We start from the raw sequence: 10,212 nt of genomic DNA, 5'->3' as shown, positions 1-10,212 counted from the left end.
AATTTGATTGCCTGCTTGGACCTTGTGAATTTTCCTGGGCCCAGTTCCAAACCATATCAGTTGTCTAAGAGGTGGACTAGCCTGGAAAGAAAAACCCAAACTTAGAAAAGTTTTGCACTGTGACCCCAAGTGCAGTCTGCAATTTTTGTTTGCCTCTCATGGGCTCCATATTCTACCATGGATTCCTGCTCCATGTGGGAGAAGGAGCCTAGCAGAGGTCTGCAGACCTCTTATATGGCTGAGAAAGTGTTTCACCTGCAGAGGCAGCAGCTGTGCTTATGGCCAGGGAACAATTCCACTTGATAAGGGCCCCAAAGTGAGCATTGCACATCTGTTCTCACCCACTTGTCTTGAGGAAGGGTCATGTGATCACAGGGGGACACAGGACCAGAAGGTTTGACTGTGGACTGTGAGGTGTGCACTCAGGGCATCAGGCCCCAGGCCACTGAGTACTGTGGCCACTAATGACCAGAGGAGAAGGAGCTGAGAGCTTGGTCTCAGCAGCAAAGCTCTTTGCAAATGACCAGTGAGGTAATTTGCCAAGTGCCTATGTGCTGTCTCTGTCCTCAGTCATGTAGAGTAATTGCATAATTTTTGTGCTCGTGGTTGTGAGTCTGTGCATGTCTATCCTAATATGTGGTCAGTTTGAAGCTGGGCAGCAGGTAGATTTTCAGTTCTACTTGTTCTTCATAATATTCCTAAATCCCACCCCACCTACTCACTCCCAGATTCGATTATAGCTTATTACTCTCATCTCCCTCTATCCAGTCTCTTGCAAACTGTGGGTTGTGATTTTACTCCTTTATGATATCACTGGCACTTAAATTCCACCCTAAGCCTATAAAGCTTTAAATAAACAAAGAAACAAACAAGGGTTTAGGCATGAGGCACTTTCTAATAAATGCCAGTTTTAGTGTGTGTACATCTGCACCCAAATATGTGTTAATCTCAGGATACAGGCATTTTTCTGTCTGTTAGCAAGTCTGACTCTAGACGTTGAGGTGTGCACCTGGGGGGGCATCAGGCCCCAGCCCACTGGGTGCTGCAGACACCGCAGACCAGAGCCAACCAAACAGGGCCCCAGCCCCAGAATGATTATCATACACTGCTGAGAAGTAGCCAAGCTCTGTGGAGCCCCCAAGTGGGAGCTTTCTGTCACTCAGTACAAAAAAAAACCCATCACTGTCAGGGTACCTGAGTCTCAGGTATTTCTTACCTTACTACAGAGGGCTGTAATTTGCTGTCTATGTGTGTTCATCTGCATCCAAGCTAGTTGTCAAGTTCCTGTGTGGGTCTGCATCTTTGCCTTGTAGTTGTTTCTGGAATTTTAGTCTTTCTTGTCCCCTACTTCCTCCCTGAATAATTTCTCAGTCTTTCTGCCATCATAGAATTGATTCTCTCTCTTTGTCAGATAGAGAATATTTCTCTGAGGTCCCCAAAATATGGCAGGATGGAGAGAATCATGACTGACTACACACAAAAGAATATGCACAGCAAGAATTTGAAAAGAACTGAGCTATTTTTCTGTTTTAAATATTTTACTTTCTTATGTAATATAATGATCACCTATACACTAAATAATCATACAAAGGAATAGAATATCTCTAACAGCTTATACCTCCCTTTCTGTTCCTATTCACTCCATTTCTGTCCACAGCCCTGGGGAACAACTTCATGAAGTACACATTTATGATTCCTTTCTTTTATTTGTACACTATCACTTACATATGCATGCTTAACCTATAAATGGTTTAGTTTTCTTGAAACTTTATTTAAGGGGAATTTTCCTCATTCTTGGTATTTAATTAATCTCAATACTACCCTAAAAGATTAATTCCTCTGTATATACTTGTGGTTTATTCTTTTCAATTCTATGTAGCTCAATTTATTTATCCATTCCCTGTCAATGCTTAGACTCTCATTTTGCACAATTATGAAAAATGTTGTTAGGAGCACATGTGCATATGTTTCTTGTACAATTTTGAAGAGTGAGTCTTTGGTATAGTATTAGGAGTGGAACCTGAGTCTGAGGCACTTGAATATACAATTTAAAAAGATTTAGCCATATTGTTTCTTCAAAGTGATTGCACTGAATTAAATTTTCAGCTTCCATATTTCAGCAATTATATCAAAGTACATTATCACCAATACCTGATATTGTCCAGAGTTTTAAATTTGCAATTTAATCAGTATACAATGTAATTTCATAGTACACAGATGTGCATTTGCCTCGTTATTAGTGAATCTATATTTCTCTCTCTCTCTTTCTCTCTCTCTCTTTTGACCAAACTATTTCTTTTTCTGAGAAATTTGTTCATGTCTTTTGCCCACTTCCATGCTGAATTTTTTCAGTTTTTCTTAGTGATTTCTGGAATTTTTAAAATACCTTCTTTCCATTAATCCTTAGTGATTACATTTGTGCAAATATCTTCTCCAGATCTATGGAGATTTTTAAGTTTTCTTTTTGTATTTGTTTCCATGAAGAGAAAATTTTCATTTCAATATAGTCAGATGAATCACATTGGTCAGTCTGTTTTACACAGATGTCATCTAGGTATCTTCATTCATCATCACATTTAAGAAATCTTTATCTAGGAAGAACTATATTTTCTTCTACAGTTTCCATTTGAGATTTAGGTATTAAATGCCTAAATTAATTAATTTAATTAGTTAATCTGGAGTTTATTATAATAGTGATGTAAGTAGAGATTCAGTAACCTCTGTCCATATAGAGAACAGGTTTGTCAGCTTCACTTACTAGATAGTTCCCTCTGACATCCCCTGAACTTCTCCCATGCAACAGAATTCCACACATACTTGAATCCTATACAGAGCTCTGTGTCTCTTTCTGTGGGTCAGCTGGTCTAGCACCCAACTGTCTTAGATACTATAGAATTGAAATAAATGTTATCTGAAACAGCAAATCCTCTTATGTTCTTCTTCTAAAGAAACTTTGGTATTTTCCTCTTGATCTTCCATACAAATCTTAAAATCCAGGCTCCTTCCTCTCTCTGTGTCTCCCTTCCTGCTGCTTGCCAATTTTCCCCCAGAATACCTTCTACTTGTTTAAGTTGTTCATGAGATGTGACCCCATCACTTTCCAGTGTTGTCCATGCCCAATGGAGACAATCTGGCAGCCAGCAACATGGCTCCTAAAATGAAAGAAACAGAAAGACAAATGTTATAGTCCCTCTCCTTTCTGATAGAAATGCTTCTCTCATTCAGTGGGTATTTGGAAACTTGCTCATTGTCTTCCTCCCTGCCCTCAGTTATCCCATGGGACTCTGGGCTAGATGACCTCCCAAGGGTTATCAGACACCTGCCTCCCAGGGCTTCTGGTGTCTCTCTGCCCTCCCCCAACTCCCTAAGGCACATGAAGTCACAACAGCCTTATGTTTCCTTTCCTGGAACTGCTTGTTCTGTGGAGAAATGATGGTTTCACTTTCATGTCCTATAAATGTGGGCCTACAACAACTATCAATCAGCCAAGTTTTCCTGAAGGAGGGGCTTGAGTAAGAGGCTGTCATTCTTCCTGCTGTCTTACCCACTTTTACATGGTCAGGACAGAAGCTCTCCAGCCCCTTGCTGAGCATAGTGACCTCAAGAGCACCCAGTGCCTGTATTTCCCAAGGAGGACAGGTCTGAGGAATATTCCTGTTCCAGGAGTTCCAGGGAACACTTCACTAGCCTCAGCATTTTCTGCTGCATTAGTGAGAACATCATGATCTCTGACATCAGAAACCTGTTTCTTTTCTGAAGCTCTTGAGTGAGCAGACTGTCTACTTGCAATGTTGGGATGCTGGCTTGTTCTTAGAAGGTTGAGGGGTAGCCCTGGCAGGTAGAGAATTAAGATTTAATCCAGCTGTTCATGCCACTCTCTATGGAGAAGAAAGAACCATTTTCTGAAAATGCCTCTTTTCCTTCTTTTTTAAATAAGAAAATTTATAAAAATTTAGAATAAGCAGAATGCTTATTGGAAGTCTCCAGTTGGAATCTTCTTTTTTTTAACTTTTAAAATTTACATCCAAGTTAGTTAGCATATAGTGCAACAATGATTTCAGAAGTAGATTTCTTAGTGCACCTTACCCATTTAACCCATCCCCCCTCCCACAACCCCTCCAGTAACCCTTTGTTTGTTCTCCATATTTAAGAGTCTCTTATGTTTTGTCCCCCTCCCTGTTTTTATATTATTTTTGCTTCCCTTCCCTTGTGTTCATCTGGTCATTTCAATACTCTGTAAGTTTTGATAATTGGTAACAATGCAGAGTAAATATATTTTTTTTGTCCATTTAGGCTATAACAAAATACCTCAGACTGGGTGGTTTCTAACCACAAATCTATTACTCATAATTCTAAGTGATAGGAAGACCCAGATCAAGGCACCTGCAGATACAGTGTTTAGTGAAAACTCACTTACAAGGTAGACATTTCTTCCTGTCACCCTACATAATGGAGGAGCTCTCTGGGCTCTTAAGAGACCATTTAAGAATGGAATTAATCCATTTATGATCTCTCTGCCCTAGGAACTGTCAAAAATTCACCAACTAGTACCATAAATTTGAGCATACACTTCATCTATGAATTTTGCAGAGGAAACAAACATTCAGGCCATGGCAGTAATATAGATAAAATTTGTCTGTGGAGTTTCAAGTGAATTTCCACCCTCACTTTAGAATATAGAGCTCTTGCCCTATTTTAAATGCATTTCCATATTCTTGAACTATAAATATCCCTTCTTTGAGATTCTCCATTCAACTAGTAATTTCATCTGCCTGTTTCCTTCCTTAGTAAATAGTTAAATAAAATTCTTATCACATATTCCTATTATATATGTTCGAGGGTCATGATTTCCCCTCTGTTGACAATTGTCCTTGCAGAACATGTAGGATGGGGATAAACTTTGAGCATGCTTCTACTGGTATGATCACTGGTAGCCCCTGAGATAACCTTATGTGTATAAATATTTTTAAAATCACAGTTTCCTTACTCATAGTGATTTATAAAGGCCCCATCAACAACGCAATAATTATTTCCTTGAATTGCCTTGATTTAATCATATCTATATTTTAAACTGTGCAGAGTTGAATAAGGAAAATTAGAGCTCTTGTATACTGCCTTTGCCACTTCCTGTCTCATGTTCTAAATCTCACCAAATTCTTCCATTAAGGAGATTAAGATGCCATGGGGCAATTATTACCACAAAGACTATGTGCTTGACTATCCTCCTTATAGAACACACATCCTGGCAGGTTTTTCTCTGCCTCCTACCTCTCCCACAAGACAAGTCCTGCTCCTATTTGCTGAAGTATATGGGAAGTGAGGTATGTCTATAATTCTTCTGTGTTCTGTAATGTGCAGGCCTGACTGATTCTTCCTACAGAATGGGAAGGTTTTGGACATTGTATCGAGGAAATGGCATTCTAGGAAATCTGCATTCTGGGAAAATGCAGACTGTCTACATTAATTTCTCATTGCTTAGTATCATATTAACACAAATTTACTGGCTAAGACAGCAGCCCAGATTTATTCACTTATAGATCTAGAGAGAAGTTGTCCAAAATAAACCTTAAAGTAACCAAAACCATGGTGTCATTAGGGCTGAATCTTCTTGAGGGTCCATAAAACAATTCATTTATTTGCTTTCTCCAGATTTTAGAAGCTGTCTGAGTGCCTTAGCTTCTAGTTCTTCTTACATCTTTCTGGAACTTCAATCCAATATGTGATTCCATCACTTCACCTTTTTTCTGCACTCATCCTTGCCTCTTTCTATAAGTTCCTCTCTGACTATATCACCACATTAAATTAGTAATGCAGAGGGTTCCTATCTCTGGAAAGCTTTATTAGAATTAAAGTAGCTCTACAAGAGGACAAGGTAAAAGATGTGGCTGACATAATTCAGGAATCCCTTTTAGAAGCAGAAAATGCTTACATGGATGTGGCTATGATTGGGAAGTCAGGGACTGGGAAGTCGAATTTCATCTATTCCATGAAAAGACTTAGTCACAAAGAGAATGTATCTTCTGATAGTATTGGAGTTGTGGGGCCACCATGAAGAAAACCCCTTGAAAACATCCAAAATATCCCAATGTGAACTTCTGGGACATGTCTGAAACAGGAACACCCAATTTCCTCCCACATACATATTTAGAAATGGTGGGATTTGCTAACTATGACTTCTTCCATCATTTATTCCTCTCAGTTTAACTTCAATGATTAAGTTAAAAAATCAGGGAGATAGGCAAGAAGTTCTACTTTATTAGAGTCGGTGTGTCCAATAATTTATATAAGAAGAAGAATAGCAAACTCAGGTCCTTTCAAAAGGCAGAGAGTGCTTCAGCAGTTAGGAGACAACTGCCTGGCTAATCTCAGCACCATCAGAGTGCCCAAGTCATGCATCTTCTTGGTCTCCAACTTTGACCTGGATGACTTCGATTTCCCAAGACGGGAAGAGACATTCCTGAATAAGCGCCCTGTTCATAAGTGCTACTCCTCTGTGGTCCTGTTGCTCAGTTTGTCTGATGCTTCCATTGAGATGAAGAGAGTGTTCTTCGAGGAGAAGATCGGGCTGGATACCCTGAAATCATCTGCTTTGACCTTCATCCCCTTCATGGCATGCTTCAGTGACTTTGATTTGCTCCAGCATGAGAAGTGCTTGAACCTTTACTAAAGCTACTTCAGTTTGGATGAAAAGTCAGTCAGAGAGATTGCCATGAACCTGGGCATGTCTGTGGAAGAGATCAAGACTTTTACCAAGTCCTTGAATTTCTGGTTACTTATGAAGATGAAAGCATAACAGCTAAAACCATGAATTGTGCTAAATACTATTGCTCGATGAACGGAGGCCTCCCGTGTACCCATTTCCCATTTTTGAAAATCTACTTTCAAGGCACCTGAGTGGCTGAAATTTACACAAATGTCAGTTTTAGAAAATTTTTATTGAACATCTGACTCTTGATTTCAGCTCAGATCATGATCTCCTCATTCGTGGAATCGAGACCCAGGTCAGTCTCAGTACTGAGCATGGATCTTGCTTGGGTTTCTCTCTCTCTCTGCTCCCTCTCCACTCACAATCTCGATCTCTCTCAAAACAAATAAGTTAAATAGAATACACTTTAAAAAGGAATGGACAATTTTGATTGGGATTGCATTGAATGTGTAGAAAGCTTTGGGTAGTATTGACATTTTGACAATATTTATTCTTCCAATCCATGAGCACGGAATGTTTTTCCATTTCTTTATATCTTCTTCAATTTCCTTCATAACAAACTGAGGGTTGATGGGGGGTGGGAGGGAGGGGAGGGTGGGTGATGGGTATTGAGGAGGGCACCTTTTGGGATGAGCACTGGATGTTGTATGGAAACCAATTTGACAATAAACTTTATATATTGAAAAAAAATAAAAAAATAAAAAAATAAAAAGGAATGGACAGAAATCTCTTTAAGAAAAAGGAAATATTTCTGCAGTAGAACTTCATCAGTACAGTGATCATTGATGCTAAAATTACCTTGCACAAGACATTACAGAACTTAAGCCTAAAGATGTCACAGAGATGGGTTGATTTGCCAAAAAAAATAACAAATGGGACTCAGGTCTTGTCTCCTCTTAGTGAGGTTTGGGTCCTCTTACACCCACCACCAAGGTCAACTCTTCAATAAGTGGAAGGAATGTCATTCCACTGGAGAAAAACCATTGTTTCACATTGACACTCCACTGCTATACAAAGGGGACTTGACAATGGCTTCTCTGCATTACCTAGACTATTTTGCTTAAATCATGACAGAAATGTACCCTATGTTTTTCATTAATCTCCATGTGTTATGAGGCAATTTACATTTGTTTGATTTATTCAGATAATAAGCTTTTGAACACAATCAAGATAACTCTTGTCCATTGGCTTTTTACAACTGATTATCTCCAGTCATCATATTAATAGCTTTCTCACAAAACTAAGTATGGGAACATGTCTAAGTCAATAGCTTAGTGTGTAGTGGAGCACTGAAGCAAGAGTGAGGAAGTTGAAAGAGGATTAGGGAAATGTTTCCAGATGCTATGAGGGAACAGAGGGAAGGGAACAAAGTCAGGGTTGGTATTCCTAAGATTTTATCAACATTAGATGGGCCAAGAGACTAGTGAACAAGACACAGTGAGGGTCAGGAGATATGGGAGAGTGAAGATGAATTGAGAAGGAGACTACAAAGCAAAGATGAATTGAATTAGTGAAGTTGTAAGAATAATATGTTTTGCTTCCACCCAAATCTACATCAAATTATGTAACAGGACTACCTCAAGACTCAAGGATTGTTAGAGCACTGCTACTGTAATCAAGAATTTCCTACATCTTCCCCCATCACTGGTGTATGGAGGATGCTTTAGGGTGTAAGAGGTGTACCTGGGGGATGCTGTCCGTCAGATACTTGTTACTCTGAATGTTCTCCCAAGAAAGTGGTGGGCACAGAGGTATAGAATGGGACCCAAATGGGATACAATTTCCTATCCACTCCCTGCTGCTCCACTGCTCAGGAGAGGTCTCTTGTAGGACGGAAGGGGGTCAGTAAGGGATAAAGTGAAGGACTGTGCAGCTTCATGCATAACAGGTGTATGAAATACTCAGAGGGAAGGAGCTCTTGACCCTCTTGTGTGACCACATTGCATTTAAAAATGTTTGTTCCATTGATTTTGATACACATTCTCAGTGTAGAATTTACACTCCCAGGATCCAGTCTGTTTGTCATCTTGCCATCAGATCACATCTATCATTATAAAAAGCATGAACACTGAGGAATTCCCCCCCGCTTTTTTTCATCTTATCAACCAGAGGTGGTCAGCACTGGGACTTACACAAACTTCCCCTTCCCCACAAGTCATGACCTTTTCAAGATCCATGGGTCTCTTCTTCCAATTCAATGGTCTTCCATTAAGACAGCAAAAGAAAAATCCAAGGGTTTTATATGGATCCCTTTGGGAAAACAATTGTGATAAGATTAGAGTTATCAAATACTTACATCTGTGGGATTTGTTTTAAAGTTCCCTTATTTACAGATGAGATTGTAAAATGAATCTTTCACTGTGGGAGGGAAGAACTCAGAGGAAGGTGGAAGTAGGGGAATAAGTTTTAGTGCTTTGGTCTTATAACCCTTGTCCCAGGGTGAAGAAGAGTGTTCATGTGCCTGCCTGACATTCGTGATTTCTCTGGCAGTGTGAAAGGAGGTGGCTGCTAAGAGGATGGAGATGTGTTAAGGTCTGGGAGAAGAAATAGAGCTAAGAGGTGTCTGTAAATTAAGACCTGTGGGCCCAGCCAGTCAGTTATTGTGAGAGATTTTGGGTATTTATCATCTCAGCATCCAACAGTCATCCAGATTCTGTCTGAGGGGGCTTCTAAAACTTCTCCAGGAGGCACCCTGATGGTTGTTCATCACTATGGGTATCTGGAGTGAGTCTTGCCATTCAGCAGCCCTCAATACCACCTCACTGTGCCTTAATCTTTGTGTTCCCCACGAGACTTCCCCTTGAACATAAAACTCCTTTTCATGACCTGAATTTGGGGATAGTGGCTTAGAGAACCAGAGAATTGGTGTTGGTGATAAAGAAAAACTCCTCAGGCATCTTATAGTCTTCTTACCAGCTGGGTCAGTGGTAAAACAGCCCCCTACCTAACTTCTATCCACTCCAGGGACTGTGAGATGACATATTGGTTCTCTGAAGTAGGTCATTGTTGGAACAAGTGATGTGAAAAGTTCAGTTCCCAGGCCACTTGGGTCACTCCTATTGCAGCGGTCCTAAGTCAACATAGTAGGGACAAATGAAATCACTTCCTGGGAGTCACCATCAAGAAAGGAGGAGGTAAACTTTAGTGATCTTTGTTGGGATGCCTTTTCTCCTATATAATCTAATGACCGAGAACTTTTATTGAAAGATAATTGTAGGGTAGGCTACTGCTATCATATTTGACACTCATAACAAGCTGAGGTGTGGCCCTTTTATCTCTCACTTTTTTTCAAATGCAGCTCAAATTATTGCATCCTTTCCTCAAAGTCACAGAGCTGGGTAATGAAGAAAGTGGGATTGGACTCCAGGCATTTGGTTTTTAATGAAAGAAGACATTATTTGAAAGGTGATTTATACACAGTGTAGTTTCGATGAGTTAAACATATGGCTATTCTCATATGCTCCTTTTCTTCTCCTTCCAAGTTTGTATTTAAATTCCAGTTAGTG

General features: G+C 39.8%; 1 pseudogene; it reads left to right on the top strand.

Moving 5' to 3' along the window:
* Nucleotides 1-464: 464 nt before the first annotated feature.
* LOC112860718 (interferon-gamma-inducible GTPase 10-like) lies at nucleotides 465-7,655 on the top strand (annotated as a pseudogene).
* Nucleotides 7,656-10,212: the final 2,557 nt, after the last annotated feature.

This window comes from Puma concolor, chromosome A1 (genome assembly GCF_028749965.1).
Source record: "Puma concolor isolate L17-30 chromosome A1, mPumCon1.1.hap2, whole genome shotgun sequence".
In the NCBI taxonomy this organism is placed as follows: Eukaryota; Metazoa; Chordata; class Mammalia; order Carnivora; family Felidae; genus Puma; species Puma concolor.
This window is presented reverse-complemented; position numbering and strand designations above follow the sequence as displayed.